This window comes from Pundamilia nyererei, unplaced genomic scaffold, assembly GCF_000239375.1.
Source record: "Pundamilia nyererei isolate P.nyererei 1_Seehausen unplaced genomic scaffold, PunNye1.0 scaffold00116, whole genome shotgun sequence".
In the NCBI taxonomy this organism is placed as follows: Eukaryota; Metazoa; Chordata; class Actinopteri; order Cichliformes; family Cichlidae; genus Pundamilia; species Pundamilia nyererei.
Window position 1 is genome coordinate 1,971,250 of NW_005187517.1, and position 17,465 is coordinate 1,988,714.

Consider the following 17,465-nt stretch of genomic DNA (forward strand, 5'->3'; position numbering starts at 1 on the left):
CACACACACACACACACACACACACACACACACGCACACGCACACGCACACACACAAAGAAGAGTGGCCATCTGCTGAATGATTAATGCTTCAGTCTCTACCTAGAGTGGAAAGTGTGTGCCTTAAAACAGGGGGAGTGGTTGACATTATTAAACCACCTGCAAATATTCTCTCCCTGCAGAGCATGTCTTTGGTGCCTTCTATTAGAGGTGATTGAGCCTATGGTTCACTCATAAATGAATTCCTGTACTTATATATTAACTGGCCATTTTGTTAGGCGCACCTGTTCAACTGCTCGTTTATGCAAATGTCTAATCAGGCAGTAACATAACAGTACGTTAATGCATAGTAGCATGCAGCACAACTTGCTGACATTCAAACCAATCCAGGACAAAGATGATTTTAGTGACTCTGAACATGGTTGCTGGTACCAGATAGGCTTATTTGAGTTTTTCAGAAACTGCTAATTTGCTCGGAGTTTCCTTCACAAATGTCTCTAGGATTACCGAGAATGGTACGAAAAAACCTAATATTGAGCAGCAGTTCTCTTTGTGATGTCAGAGTTCAGAGGAGACTGGCTGGACTGATTCGAGCTAATAGGAGCTGCTTGTTACAATCAAGCAATGGAGAAGAGCATCTCTGCAGCTTAGTACAAACACTATTCATTATTCAAATGCACAGCCTACTTGACTGTTGCTAACCATGCCCATTCCTTTAGGATCACAGAGTACCCGTCCTGTATTTGCCCCACTCAAAATGGCTATGGATAGGTTCCTATCTTCATACTCACATGTGTGGATTATATTTTATATAACTCACTGTAGTTGTCCTAGTTTAAATTTATGTGAACAGAGAAGTGTGATGAAAATGACATCCGTGACTTCACCTCCATTAATGAAGTCAGTGAACTAGACCGTTCCTCTGGTTCCTTTTGAAGTATTATTCTAGCATTATCTGTCTATTATTATGGTTTAATAATAATAATCAAAGCGCTTTACAATTCCACTATTCATTCACTCTCACATTCACACACTGGTGGAGGCAGCTACAGTTGTAGCCACAGCTGCCCTGGGGCAGACTGACAGAAGCGAGGCTGCCATATCGCGCCATCGACCCCTCTGGCCATCACCAGTAGGCAGCAGGTGAAGTGTCTTGCCCAAGGACACAACGACCGAGACTGTCCGAGCCGGGGCTCAAACCGGCAACCTTCTAATTACAAAGACGAACTGCCAACTGTTGAGCCACGATCATTTGCAGCCTAGTACAAACTGTCCAAGTAGCTTAGGCTTCAGTGAGGTGGTTGAAGTTCATGTTAAGTAGCTCTTATCAGCTAGTTTATGGAGCTTAGTAACAAAGACTGCTAGCCTTAGCTTATTTCTAGCAACTACACTAACTACACTACCCCAAAACAAACCAACAACAACATAGCATCCACCAAAACACTAATGTTGCTAATAATCATACTTAAAGTTTCTATCTTTAATATGAAACCTGTGGTTGATATGTGATGCTGATGTTCTCCCTTGAACACCTTACAAAGTTATGATAAAACTCCCGTGTCTCCCTGAGGGGTGACGTACCTACTGGTCACATGGCCTGCATTTGGGGTTGGAAACTATGGACTCTTAAACAGCTGGAGCTCTAGTTCTTATCATCAAGTATGGCTCTCCACATGAAAGACACCCTAATTTGAACGTGAAACTAATTTTGCAGACTGCACAAGTTTGAAATGGTCAATTTGCAAACAAACATATGCAACTAACTTCCCATCATAATGTGTTCTGGTATGTAAAAATGCCACTATTTGAATATGTGGTTGGTTTGAGAACTGAATGGAATCATCGCTGGTGTAATCCCATTTGCAATATGATCTCTGAAAGCAGCTTTCACAAGTTTTCTCTCCCCTTTCCAATGACATCATGACACCAAGAAAAAGGATAAAGAGACTGTAAATGAAGCGTTCCGCATTTCCACATTTTACTCACCTTAATCTGCCATGCAGTGTCTGCGTGTGTGTGTGTGTGTGTGTGTGTGTGTGTGTGTATGAGAGAAAGAGATACAAAAATTTCAGCTGTGCAAATACAGTATGAGCTGGCTTTGATGTGTCCAGACAAATGTTCAGCTGTTCCTTGATGCTCTCAGCGCCTCTCTGTCATAACACCTGAAACAACAAATGACCACACCAGCAGCTGCCCTGTGGCTTACCCCCTCTGGTATCTGTAATAGGACATGTACCTGCGTTCACACACACACCTGCCAGTTGTGTCACTGATACAAAATCAGCAAAGGACCTCACAAACGCATGCAGATTAAACACTCATCAAGTGACAGTAGGCAGACTGAAAACATCCACTGAGTGTGACGTGTAACAGGAGAACAATATATAGCAAACGATGGAGGCGGACCTTAGGTTAAACAATAACTGTTGTATTATAAGCAACGTTGAATTATTCAGGATTTAAGATGTTTGCCTTTCTGGTGCTTGAGTTGATTCATTTTACAGATTTAGCAACATTTAAGTGTATCTCACATTAGCTGTGTGTGTATCTGTGTGAGTGTGTGCATGTGTGGTTTGGGAGTACTGTGTTTACAGCAGAAGAATAGTAACCCTAAATGGCTCCTTGATACGAGCACACGCTCACACTGTTACCCAATCTGCCTCTCTGCCTCACTATATATAGGCCTACCCTATCAGGTTGCCTGAGCCAGTTAAAAATAGCTTTGCCCCATGCTTCCACACCATGTGTCTCTTTTTCCTTTCCCCCCTCACTCTCACGGACAAAAACACACTTCATCCAACCCCTCACAAACTGTTCACATCTCCTCCCTCCTCGTGTCTGATCTTCAGGTGTGAGGAGAGGGGAGCAAAAGTGTTGAGTCATTTTCGCACATGGTGTCAAGACAGTCAGGTCCAGGCACAGTCCAAAGCTGCCCACTCTCACGTGTACTTAACAACAGGAGATTCTCGGTACTCTCATTCCTGGAAACACTCAGTTTACTTTGGTTGAGAGTTGGTGCATGAAGGATGTCAGGTCAAATTAACACTCATTGGCAGGTTAAAGACTGTTTAATGTCTGATCTCAAACATGCAGACGTAGCGCTCCCCTGGGTAATGTCTCGAAATGTTTTGGATAGTGCAAAAGGAGGAATGAAGTATGCTTTTCTCCACATGGAAGCAAATTAGTTATTTTTTAAACTGTGGTTAGAAACTAGTATTGTCTCTGTGACGCGTTCTCTTGGCCTTATTAAGCCAAGCAGTATTACACAATAATCTGTAATTGAAGCCATTATAATAAGTACAGATGGAATGTTACAAAAATACATTTTATGCTTATGTTATACATATTCATAAAATATAAAATAATATAATATACATACTGTGTTGTTATATGATCGCTGCATCTTTCCTGGAAAGACACAACACATAGCAGTGATGCAGACTGCAGCACTGGTGTCTTTGTTAGTAATGTAATGTGTAAACACTGTACATTGATTAGCATGAACACAAAGCCTCCATTAAGGTGTAACTTTATCTAGCTTGGCCATAATGCTTATGAATTACCAATATAGACATACGTCATTTTTCCTTCTTATATGTCTGACAGTCCATTTATTATGAAGTCTTTCTTTCCTGCATTGCAGTAAAAGCATCTGTTGTTCTGTACTTACTTGGCTTTGTCCAACAGGATCATCAGTTGAAAAGACTAAAGACACCTTTGTCAGGTTAAAAAGAGAAAGGAAGAAAGGTAAAAAGCTGTTGTCTCTGGTCATTAAAAAGATCGGCCTTTATTCTAAAATTTACTTGAAAGTAAAAATAAAAATAAAGTTTTCTCCCTCAACACCTTCACCTAACAATAGGCAGCCAGCACATTTAAATGCATTTAAACCCTTTGCGGTGTAAGTACTGATCGTTGTACTGCCGTGCCACCCTAGCATAGAAGAGCAATAAATCTGGACTATCCAGAGGTTTGAAGTATAAAAGCAGGAATGATCAGCTGATGTACGTCAAGAAACAACTCCACTGACTTTACTCACAGTTATCTGCAAAACACCTCATTTTCTGTCTTGATGCATGCTCACTCATGCAGGTAATGCTGTTCTGATTCTGTGGATGTAGCGTTTTCAGAGATGCTATGTCCAGAACCTAATCAACTTTCTGGCATCTCATTTTCTGTTATTTACTGACTTTCCTAGCACATAGGCATTAGCACTGAGCTGATCTCTTGTGTGCAGTATCGTGCCTCTAAACTGCTGAACACACTCTGCAGACTGTGCCCTCACAGCTTCTCTTGTCAGATAACAGCACATCTTCTTTGGTCGTTTAAGTGTCGCAGTGGATAATGAAATAAAATGGTGCTGGGGTTTTAAAAAGAGTCACACCTTAAAAATCTTATGGTTCAGCTCTGCTAAGATGTTATTGTCAACATAATGATTCATTGGTGTAGAAAATATAATCCATTGCATTACAAGATTGTTGTGCATGGATGCTTCACATGCTTTGGATTTCTTCGTGACAACCGGGTATGCAGGTTTGTTTTACAGATGATGCAGTTATGACGCATTTGTGTCGAAACAAAAACCGAGAGGACGTTTGTTCCCATGACACATTCCTATATTTGATAATAGAGCCTCAAAGCAGTGTTCTAAAATTAGCATGTTGTTGACTAATATATGAAACTGGGTTAAGATGTATGAATATGGATTGAAAAATATTCCACTGGAGTTGTTGAGTACATGTTACATTCAAGCAGCACAAACTCATGTAAACACAACACTTAAAAATAACACATGGTGCATGTTGATTTAAATCTATAAATGCTCTAGATCTAGAAGCATTTGACACACACCTGACATTACATAGCAGCTATGCAAACACTTTAAGAGATTCAGTATGCTGATAGAACATTTATTAGCCACCGTAGAAAGTTTCAGGCATGAAATATGTCCCATAACTTTAAGAAACTGGTAATCAGTGGCATTGATTAGGCCTCGTTCTCAAACACTTGTGGTTAAGCACATTGACTCTTAGTAAAACTAAATGTGGCACATAAGTAAAACTGCCATAAAATTGGTCACCAGCAGGGGGTTTCCCAGGATTTTCTTTCTGCTGCAGTTACAGTCATAGCATCTTAAAACACTTCTCTTTTGCAGAGGAAAAACAATTTGATGGTTGACATCCCACTAAACATTGGATGGACATGCAGATCATGTCTATATTGGGTCCTTCGGTCAGTGACCAATTCTGGACCTCTATACGATGTCTGTACTTGGTCCTCAATTTGGGCATCCAACCATGTACAGCCTGGACATCAATATGTCTTTTTATTTACAAATATCAACATTGTTTTGTAAGATGTCACTCCAACATCACTTAGTGCAGTGGGATATTTTCATTTATTTTAGATGAAATAAATAAAAAAGGTAATTAAAGGTAAACCGTGATTTTTCTTTTCCCGAGTTGTAAATAAGTGTGGGCAAACGCTAGACAAAGTGCTCAGGTACAGAAAAAATTCTGAGTGAATTAGGCTTTAACTAAGCAAGTGCTCAGCTAGACTCGAAAAGCACTATTAATGTACCAGTCCATTTAGCATAACAAAAGCGTGTTTTATCTGTCACATTTTCTGTATGGTGGTGGTGATGCATGATCACCAGGATGTTTGTGCTTCTCGTGAAATCTACTACTTTGTTACTGTTGTTAGGCCTCAGTCACATAGGCCAGGAAACCAGTTGGTAACCTCTGTGAGTCATAGCTAGAAAATTTCAAACTGTAGCTTGCTAAACAGCCTTGCTAGCATAACTTAGCTCTCTTACAATCTCATACAAATGGTAACTTCTGAGTCCTAAACCTAAGGCTAAACCTAATAGTTAACTGAGTGGCTATGTCCTTCTTTCATATACAGTCGATTATAAAGGGTTTTTTAAAGAAAAGGTTCAGTAGCATAAATAATTCTGAGCAATTCCTTTAAGGCGAACACACTGATGCTTAGCTTGAATTAGGTGCTTGAAATAACGTACAGCTTATTGTCAGTAGCTACACACCTCTGCTGACTGGAAGGAAAAGATATGGTCTTATCAAAATTGCTCCAGTCTTCACAGCTGCCTGTTTCTTCACCATCCAAAAGACTTAAGATGAGACTAAGCCTTCACCTGCAGCCTAATGGACTACAGACCTTGACATGTGAGATGGATATGAGATATTAATAGTGTTTTGTTGCTTTACCTGTCAGCAGTTACGTTTTGACTCATCAGTTAATGTAATAAATGGCTTGGCAGTTTTTTTCTTTTTGCCCATCTTTGAATGTAGCTCTAGAAACTTTCACACAACTCACATGAAAACTCTTTGCTCTAAGAGTATCGCTGATATTTATTAGAACTTCTTGTGCATTTCCACTGATTTTAATTTTGCAGCATGGAATCTTAATAGGACAACAGGAAGCAGGCAAATGGTAACAATTCTGTAGTGCGCTACAAGTCAGAGCACACACTGATGTGCTTAAAATACAGAGAATGCAGAAGTGCTATATTCAAATGAAGAACTCGGTAACCCCATTACATCACTTGTTTGTTCAACTTGAAGACAGGAAGTGGCACAAAAGGCGCGAGTTGTGTTTGCTATGAAATTCATCCTGTTATCCATCTTAGACAAACACACCGTGGAAGCTGAGCAGCTGTGTTTTTTATGAATGAGGTTAATGGTTGCGCGTGCTGTCATTGTATTTGTGTGTCCACAGGAAAAACGGTCAATTGCGGACACATCCTGTGTGGAAGCTGGAGGGAAACCTGACAGCATTAAAGTCACCAACAACTTGTTGACTCAGTAGGAAGGAAGACATGCTGATAACTGAATGTGTGTTTGCTTGAGTGTGGACACCTGTGTGTCTTGTTGGGTGCACTCCCACCTGTTCATGTGTGCACCCACGCAGAGACATTGACGAACATGTAAACATGTATGTTTGCATATTCTTATATCCACATCAGGAAGAGTTTGAAGGGGAACTCCTGGTTTAGAGTTGGGGAAAAAACAAATCCTGCTTCCTTGTTGTGAAGCCAGTGTGTGTGCACGTGTGTGTGCGTTCACTGGGAGACTGGGAAAACGCTAAAGGAAGCGTCTAACGTGATGCTGCAAGGAGTAGAAAACAGCTTCTCATTCACAAACACTCGTGCCATGTGCATGGCACCGCAGATGCATAACCACACAGTGTGTAGAAACCAACACACCACACACATTCTACATTCACACCCACTCCCTTTAAAACCAACAAATGCTCAAATTAGCATTAGACAGCTCGTTGTTTGCAGCTGCAACATCCACCACGACTGAATCAATTTCTCCTAGACCTGACATACAGCATATCTATTTGCTCACTCCCAGCTCATCATGTAACTATGCCTGTAACGGGCCCTTCCCTTTCCACTGAAATACATTGGATACAGCCTTATGTTTTGACCTCTGTAAACATTTTCCCGATGGATTTATGAGCTCACTGTTTAGCTTCAGGTCATCCTGAATAAAACTTAATTTAGTACATTATGGTCCTTGTTAGAGGCAGAAAGAAGGGTGTGTTCATTGGCTAATGACCTGAAAAGTCTTTAGACAGTGATGGTGCAACGTTTCCTCCAGATGCTTTGTAACAATTTGTTTCTAAAAGCTTGGATGACAGCTACTGGTTGACACTTACTGAAAGCACCAAGGCCTTGTCCATGTGCATATCTCTGAGATGCTAGTGACAGAACAGCAGTAATTAGTAAAGGTCTAAACTGGTTACCAGAGATGGACTGGAGACCTGTGTACCCTGCCTCTTTCCCTAAGACAGCTGGGACAGGCTCCAGCAACAGACGTGTGCAGATCAACAATGTGGAGTGCAGGAGAGAGTTCAACCATGGAGCGTTCAAAGTTTGGAAGTACTGACATTACTTTGAGTTTGATTCCGTAAAAAGACAAAAACATTAGTGTCCACTGTACACTCACGCTTAAACTTCAAATCTGAGCAAGCACTGAGCACGCTGCCACGGGAATATGAACTTCACAGAGAAACCCCGGATCCCCCCACTGACATGACCTCTGTGGAACCGGGCCAACCTCCAGCTAAACAGGTGAAAATAGATTTAAGAGCGACAGGACTCAGTGCTGCTGAATCTTTAATTTTGTTTATTTTTTGCTGTGTTTGTGTGTGGTGTGTATCTATTTGAAAGAGTGAATGTAAACACAAAAAAAATATTTTATTTTATATGCTGGAATATGTAGAAAATAGGTTTAAATGTTAAACAAATTTCTGTTTCATATAATTTAATTTTTGTTTATGCATTGTGCATAAAGTTAAATGATTAAACCTAATAAAACAACTTTTAAAAAGAGGCATTTTCATTTGATTCAATTTTATATGCTGGATTATGCAGAAAAAATAGAATTGGGCTAAAAGGTGTATTGCTTTATTACGTATTCAGGTTGTGTATCATGTGTTTAAAAAGTAACAAAGTAATAAAGTAACTAATTACTTTTGAAAATAAATAATCAGTGAAATAACGGGGGGAAAAAAGTGAAATAACGGGATGACTTTCTTGGAGAAGTAATCAGCAATTAGTAACTAATTACTTTCTTCAAGTAACTTGACCAACACTGCTGGTTACTGATTTAAATGCAACCAGAAGTTATAACTGCTTCTGTATTTTGCATTTCTGTTTCTGGTCGTGCTGTTTCAGTCTTGAGATTTCTGCACTTCTGTCTTAATTCTTTCTGAAGTGGGTGAGGCTCATTTAAAAAAGGCTGACGTCACAATATTTCCCTTCACAAATCAGAGTAGCAACATTTGAATAGAAAGATCTGTGGAGTTACTTGCTTGTGTTGCCAAATCCAAACAACACAGGCACTGCTTACAAAACAGATTAGCTTTGGTGTTGACAAGTGACTAGGGATGGGTATCGAAACCCGGTTCTTGTTGAGAACCGGTTCCCACTGTTTCAATTCCTTGGAATTGTTTGCCATTTTTGCAAACGATTCCCTCATCGATTCCAGTCACCCCGAATGACGTCACCACGTTGCGGAGCGTCATTTACTTGGCAGGAAACATGGTGGCTCAAACACTCAAAACTTTGGTTATGCTTTACGAGAACGGATGACAACAGGGCAACTTGCAATCCTTGCAAAGTAGATATTTCATTTAAGGGAGGAAACACAACGAATATGTAAAAGCATTTGTTCACAAAACACCTTGCCTTGCACCCATTTGCCACAATAGATGCCCCCGATTTTTGGTAAGTGAATGTGTTTAATAGTAGGCAGGGACATTACTGGATATTCTTGTGTAATTGCTACAGAATAATTTATGTTATACTTTGTTATTGCTACAGAAGAATATTGAATTTATTATTTTACATTTACAATTTTTTTCCTGGGGACCCTGTGACACCCCATTGAAGAGCCGTAGGCTGTGGATCTCTTAAGATCTCACTGCTGGGTTTGTAAGGCCATGTTACTCCTAAATTTCTATCTTGTTCAAAGAGAAGATATAAAACAAAGTTCTAAGCTAATCGACCTTAGTGTTCTCCTTTTTTTAAAAAAAAGAATCGATAAGAGAATCGATAAAGAATCGAATTGTTAAACAGAATCGAAAATGGAATCGGAATCGTGAAAATCTTATCAATACCCATCCCTACAAGTGACTAAAAAAAGAACTGAGAATATCTTTTTTTCTAAACTGAACTTGTGGTAGTTGCTGATTTTGTCTCAGATTTTGAATATTACAGGTAAGCAGTAATTATTCAAGGCCAGACTGGTGCCCCAGATGAAACCCTGTGACGTCAGCCTCGGATGACTACAGATATCTCAGATATCATGAAATTTGGGGGCCAGACCTCAATCCTATAGAATAGGATTGAGGTCTGGCCCCCAAATTTCATGATGTTTAAGCCTCTGGAGTCAAGTAGCCATTTTTGACTACTTTTGATTTCGCCTTTAAAAAAACTGTTTACCTTGCCTTGTTTGGGGTCATTCTTTTCAGCACAACTGCAAATGTCAGACTTTATGGTTATGGTTTCATAGTGATTTAAAAAAACAAAACAAACGGTGGTAGGCAATAATTTTATTTTTGAATTTACTATGATGACCACAAACACGTTTAAATCATTTTTATAATTTAAAATGCAAATAAAAAGTATGTAAAAATTTTGCAAACAAAGTTATATACAACTATTTATATTAAAATGTTACACCTGTCCAGCTGGTGACAATGTTTACATTGTAGTTTGTCTTTCGTGGCTTGGCCTGCATCTGTGACATCCAAAAAACCCAAAACAAAAACCGATTTCACTGTATACAGACTAGCTTCTCCAAACACGCTAAATGACACAAATCTCTCAAATGTCAGAAAATCACTGTTGATGTTGCTGTTCTTTCTTTTGCCGTCACTCACACAGCTATCCCCTTTTCCTCAGCAAACAAATGCCATGTGCTGCCAGATAATGTGTGGATTGCTGGCATTTAAAAGCCTGTACGTTTTCACTTTGATATGTATCTGTACTTTTTTTTTGAGTAAAACATGACTGTATGTTTACTCAGATGTTGAAAGTCAAACCTGTATGTATTGATTTACAGCACAGGTTACCTTCCAAATGCCCCCCAGTGATGGGGGTCACTTAAAACAACAGTCTAAGAATGCAAGCTTGTCATTTTTCATATCCTCACTTGTGATCTGGTCCACAAACTAAACATGATCAGTGATTTGTGGCAAGTCCCGACATTTGATATTCACCTAGGTGTAAATCAGGCCCTTCTATGTATTTATATATCTTAAGTTAATAATCTGTGGTATGAGATCCGCTCAGTAGGGTTGTCCTGTTCAGACTGCTTCAGACAATCTCTGACCCTTTTCCTGTAGACATTACCTGGATCTTGTTTCAGATGCTCCGAGGAGAGAAAACACACTCATGTCAGTCAATACTGACAACGTCATCATCCTATCAGCAGAAGGAAATTGGAAAGAAAAGTGTATAAGTTGTAGTTGGCCTCACAACCGTTTGTGACTTTTGTAGCTTGCAGTGCTCCTTGGCAGAGATTTTATTTCATTCTTTACTCATCCTGATTCCTATATGCTTGTAATTGACAATTTTTTCAACAACAGGTGAATGTCACACTGATCTGGTAAAACAAGTAGGAAAAAAAATCCTGCAACAAGAACTCGACTTTACCACAATGCACCAAAATCACCAACAATTCTGCTGAAGAAGGAGGTCATTTGGACTGTAATACTGGAAACAGAGAGAAAATGACTGATCTGTGCAGGGAACTCTAAAATCAAGAACTCAGGCTGATCAATCCATGCCTTGAACTTTGAAGCTCAATATTTAAGCTTTCAGAGTCACAAACCTCTTTCACTGATACATTCTGTCTCTAGATTGAAGTGACATGTGTTGTAATGTGTCATCTAAATGCAACATATCTGAGATATTATCCAGTGATGTGATAGGAGTGCATGATCTGGTGTACAAGGAGTAAATTGTTAAACAGCTGTTTCCTACAGTGTTCCGGAGTCATGCTGCACCTCAGGACAGGAAGCTGGTGGATATTGAGCTTTGCAGCAGGAGATGTGTGGGCAGAGCAGCACAGAGTAGGCTACACAGAAACAAATACCCATTACTAATAAAAGAATACTTTGATTTGCTTGTGTAAATAGCAGCAAAAGCATTTGAGAAGAAACAGAAAGGATCTCAACAGACTTCTGTCACATCCTGCTTTTCCTACTGAAGCGGCGTCTCGGATGTTTGCTGCTGCAGCTTCTCGGCTAAAAAGGAAGTGGGGAGCTGTAGGGCAACAGGCAAGGAGAGGAAGAACGATGCAGCTCTGTTTGAACAGCTACTGCAAGATGTAACCTGGAGGGCAGGACGGTGCTTCAGCCGCAGCAAGATCACATATGCAGCTAATGCAGCTTAAAAGGCGGATAAGGAAAAGCTTTTTGAAAGCATATCTATACAGAAAAAGGAAATGGTTTATGAATAATTTGTCACCCTGAGGGACCGATAGCAGGAGAGGACAGGAGGCGATCGGTGGAGCCTCCTGTCAGAATACTAGAGATGGAAAAAAAGCATCCCACAGAGAGAGAGAGAGAGAGAGAGAGCAAGCAGGAGAGAGTGAACAGTTCACACAGTCACACAGAATGAGCCACGCACAGAAGGTATAGCATGCATTCTGCACCGTATAGAGAAGGATATGCACTTTGTGCATGACGCACAAAGTGTGCACATTGCGTTTTTGCTTTCATGTCTTTGTCTGAGAGATAAATGAAAGAGAGACACAAATGCACAAAATACGCATGCATAAATATTTCTGTCTTTGTGAGGACATGACGTCTCCCTGTACCAATCAAACCTATGCTCGGATAAATGTTTCTCTTTTGATCTTTCTATAGAAAAGCAGTAAGTATCTCACCTAGAAGCGAACACATGCACTTGGACCCTTTTCACCACCAGCACTAAATGTTTGCAAGAAACAGAGGATTATTTTGAAGAAACACTAACAGACAACAGGCCCTTCAAACAGAGTTCTGTTCAACAGTCCTTTTTGGACCAAAAACAGGAATACCACTAAGAGCTCAGGCAGTCATTGAGTTTTTTTGTGGCATATATATAGCTATGCCTGACAGACATAGGGCTGTGGTCTCAGTCAGCAGCAGCACAGCATCTCCTCCTCTTGTCCTCGACACCTGTTCATCCGGCGTGCTTGAAACTTGTTAAGTGTATGCCTGTGACAGAAGAGACATGCACAAGTGTTTTTAATCTTTGGAAACATTTTTAACTTGCAGAAAGACTTAATAACTGGGAAAGACCCAGGGTATATAAATTAAAGGTACGGCGTTCAAAAACTGCTGTTAACTGTCGTCTAATTCAAGTGTACTGTTCTACCTATAGTATGCTCTGTAAGACACACACCTGGCAGCTTTTCATTTATAGTGAGTTTGCTGCTTAACTCAGCTGTCAATATGCTGGGTGTCTGTTGTCTGATATATATTTACTCTGGAGCAAGCTGTCAAACAGTGCGGTACGAGTCAGTGAAACTCACTTCCATCTGATGACAGCGATGCTGAGGTGAGTTGCGGAGGATTTCCCAAGTACCAATATGGTCACAGTCAGTAATTGTGACCATACGGTAATAAATAAATTGGCAATAAATAAACATGTTTATGCACTTTTTTGAGTGTTATTGCCCTGACCTCAGTTCAGGAGATGAAGCTTGAGGATACAGTGCAAATGAGAGAGGAGAGAGACAGATAGTACTGGAGGAGGAAAACATAATGATATATTGTGGTCATGTATTTATTTTGAAAGAGTTCTCTATGATCTTAAAATTAAAGATAACTTAAAAGGCGTTATACATATATAGCTGGTCTCTAAACACATAAATAATACGAGATTAGGCATAAAGACAATCTTTGCCACTGTATTAAAGATGGCAAGACAACATGGGGGCTTCCTCGTGTAGTTTTAATGAATTATTTCAATGAATTATTTCCAGGTTTATGCATTAATGAACCTAAATGTGTTAATAGCTCTGGCTGGCATTTTTAAGCCTAATTCAGAAACTCTAAAACTAAATTGCAACCCAAAAACCACCCTTTATCTTTGGGTGAGGATTGAGGAAAATGTTCTTACTTTCACTGCTAAGGTCAAAACCTGAAACTGAAACTGGTCTTCACAAAGATAAATGCAAAACGACATCCAGTTTTCATAGTCTGTCAGTCAAACAGAGGAACAGGATGGGGTCAGAAATGGCAGTAATGATCCTGCTATGAATAAACCAGTTGGAGGAAGTAGAGCTCCCATTAGGTTTCCCTCCTTAGGCTATTAATAACCAGAAAGCTAATGCCTGTCCTGCAATCAATACACACACCCACTAGGACATGGTTAAAGACAAACTGTGATGTTTGATCTATTAGCACTGCTCAGCTGGTTGAAAGGAGAGGGACTTGGGACTCTTATGACTGCTGTTATGTTTCAAAAGATAATATTAGAGATATAATTGGTCATTTTTGCTTCTTTTTGTATTAAGAGATCTGATCAGTGTGTTAAAAATAACAGCAGATGTATTTTTGTCATCTCTGGGGTACAAGGCTTAAAGGAGCTGAATAAATTATAACTGTAAAGAGAGCAAATGCCATGTTCTCAACAATCATTGTGATTGGCAACTTCAATATAACTTTAGTTGTAGAAGTACTGCATTTATTGGCAGTAAAATGAAGCATTGTGTTTCTTCAGGCATTATTCCTCAGTTGTATTGGCTGTTAGGCACCAGCCATTTGGACTATATTTGGCAATGAGTTCATTGTTTTGTAGCTGTTTTCTGTTGAGGCTACTGTATTTTTTATTTTTTGGTGCTAATTTCAGTTGGGTTTTATGTTTATGTCTGTGTTTTAATGGGATTAGCTCTCTCAGAAGAAATCCTGTCATTGTGCAGATTCTTTCAGAGTGCCATCAAACAGCAAAGCCTCTTACACCGAACATTAACAACCGTTTGCTACAAATGATCTCTTCTTTGATGTAATTTTAATTGAATTAATTATGTGGGTCGTACTGTGACTTGTTTTTTACAGAAAAGTAAGCAAAAGTGAGCCCGAGCTCATTTCAAACACTTTATACTGTGTGTGCAATTAACACCAAATTCTATAAAATCAGATGTTTGTAGTGACTGTCCTGTGAGCACAGCTAAGAAAAACAGGCTGTCCTCTTGATTTAAAAAACAAAACAAAAAAAATGTCATGCTTGACTGTCAGTGTGTACAGGGGGGGATTAAAAACATTCATGGGAAATGAATGTGGTGTGTTGGCAAAACAGGTAGTTGTGAATCTGAAGTGTTGTCTGAGCCTTCACCTGTTCTACTTGCCTGTTTTATTGAGCCAGTTTGGATGCCACCTCTCAATCATCAAGGCTGTCCTTGTGTAAGTGCTGAAGGAGTTATTAAAATTTCTACATCAGCCTTGTTGGCAAAGATGGTTAGTAAGAGGAGACTTATCTATTATGAGGATAATTCACAGAAGCTCGTCTCCTAGCTCTGTTTCCATACAAAACAAGGCAGTGGCAGCTAGCCACGAACGTTGGTCTCCCATCATTCTCCCATCAAAGACTGGAGGTTTATCTATAATGCACATGCACAAACAAGCAGAAAAAGCTGCTGGAGTATCACCTTGATAGGCTCCAAGTGCTATTATGAACATGTCCAAGAAATGGAAACATGCTACAGTTTTCAATGGGATCCAAGGCAAGCGGAGCATCCGGTGAGATCAGCCAAATGAGGGCACCAAAATGGCAATTTATTTAAAAGATGGATGCAAACAGGTCAGAAGCTTTACAATAGAATGCTGTATGAGATGAAAAGATAGAGATCATTTTCACAGTGCATTTCCATTAACAACAAAAAGAAGCATATCAATGATATTCCATGATAATGGGATTTGTTGACCAACTACAGTATTTCATGTATCTGTCACAGACTAGTTTCACATAACTGCAAAATATCATTTCCAAAACTTTGTCCAAAGCTTTTGGTAATTTGGATTGTCTCGCTCACCAATTCTTCCAGGCTGAGCTTGTTTGCTAATAGTTTGTAGACTTACTCAGTAAATGTGCCACTCTTAAGTCTGCCAGGATGCAAAGCGGACCTTCACTCCACAGCCTCCACTAAAGTTCCAGGTGACTGTTGTCATTTCCTTTCTACATATTACATACAGAGAGACCCACAACAACACTGAAGAGACACAAAACTATCACAAAGAGATGTAAAGCAACCACAAAAAGATTCAAAACAACATGTAAAACAAACACAGAGATATAAAACAACTACAAAGATAGACACAAACAACCACAAAGAAATGCAAAGCAACTGAAAACAGATGCAAGATAACTACAAAGAGGTAAAACAGAGCTACAAAGCAGCCATAGCAAGTGAACAAAATGAAATCAATCTAAGAATGAAATTCTATATATTTGTCAGTTACCAGGATTCATGGAGTTGATCAGTTCATTAGCTTTGGTCTAAAACAGGAGCTTTAAATTGTGGCTTTCTCACCCAGGACGAGTGAAGATTATCCCAAAAATATCCAGCTAGTGGGAAATGAAAGCTGAGTGCACATCACCAGTCAAATCCATCAAGCTGATCAGCAGAGGTTTGATTCACAGTGCAGTCTCACTCAGTTGAAATCAACAAGATTGTGGGCTGACTTGCTTATAGATATAATGGCTTGTCAGACATAAGGATAAGCCAGAGGTAGATGGATCAATACGAAGCTATAGTGCCAAAATTTTTAATCAAGGGAAAGATACGTTTCTGTGTGTCCACAGCTACAGTGCCTGGTGTAAGAATTGTAAAGGATAAGTCTAGGATCACATAGATGTGAATTTGTGTAGACAAATGGAGCTTTTAGCTCCCAGAAGCAAGAGGGTGAGAACCACAGGATACGTCTATCCATCCATTCATCCAGCACTAATCTATTACTTGTCACAATGTCTTCCAGCCCTGCATACTCCTATACAACAAAGACCTGCAATGAAGAAGCAGGATCCTTCTTAGATAACAACACTAAGAAATAGTGTAATTTGTATTAATGTAAATAGTTGTATGCAAATTGCATCCCCATCTTCAGTCTTTTATTTTTGCAGACAAAAAACAGCTCAGCCCACAAAAGTGAGCTTATTAGTGTGATACCTTTCAGATAATATTCAGTGCTTCAAAGCTGTTTGATAGTGAGATAGTGCCTGTCACCAGCTCAGTGTGTGTGTGTGTGTGTGTGTGTGTGTGTGTGTGTGTGTGTGTGTGTGTGTGTGTGTGTGTGTGTGTGTGTGTGTGTGTGCATCCAGAGAGTATGTCCATTATCAGCCCACAGCTGAAGCACACATTTAGAGAGAAGAGGAAGAGAGAGAGGATGATGAGGCTTGTGAACTTAAAGGCTGTACAATTCTCAGCTACTATAAAAAGGACAGAAACACAGAGAGAAACAAAGATGTTTGTTTTGGTGAGATTTTAGCTACGGTCCTGTATATATAAAACATGTAAACTATTTATGTTATTCAGTGGAAAATCCATCTGTCTCATAATCTAATAGTCCTTGGATGCATTCATTATTTTTGTCATGCATTCAAAGTAGTAACTAACACTAAAATCTATGTTCTTATAGCTCCTTTTCCAGCAGTGCAAAAGAGAAATACATGTTACAGTTAGTAGGTTGGTGATAGTAAGATATGGCTCTACACACTGCATATATAAAACACAATTTCCCAGTATAGACTCGATATGATACTTAAATGTAAGAATGATTTCAAATATGGTGTTTACAACAGATTTCAAACTAAACTCTCAACACAACCTATTCCAAATCAGCTTGTGTTTTCAGTATAAGTTACCATGGTGATCTAGCCAGGTAAAGAGAACCACCTTTATGACACTGTAGAAAACAATTTCCTTTCAACTGAAATTATATATATAT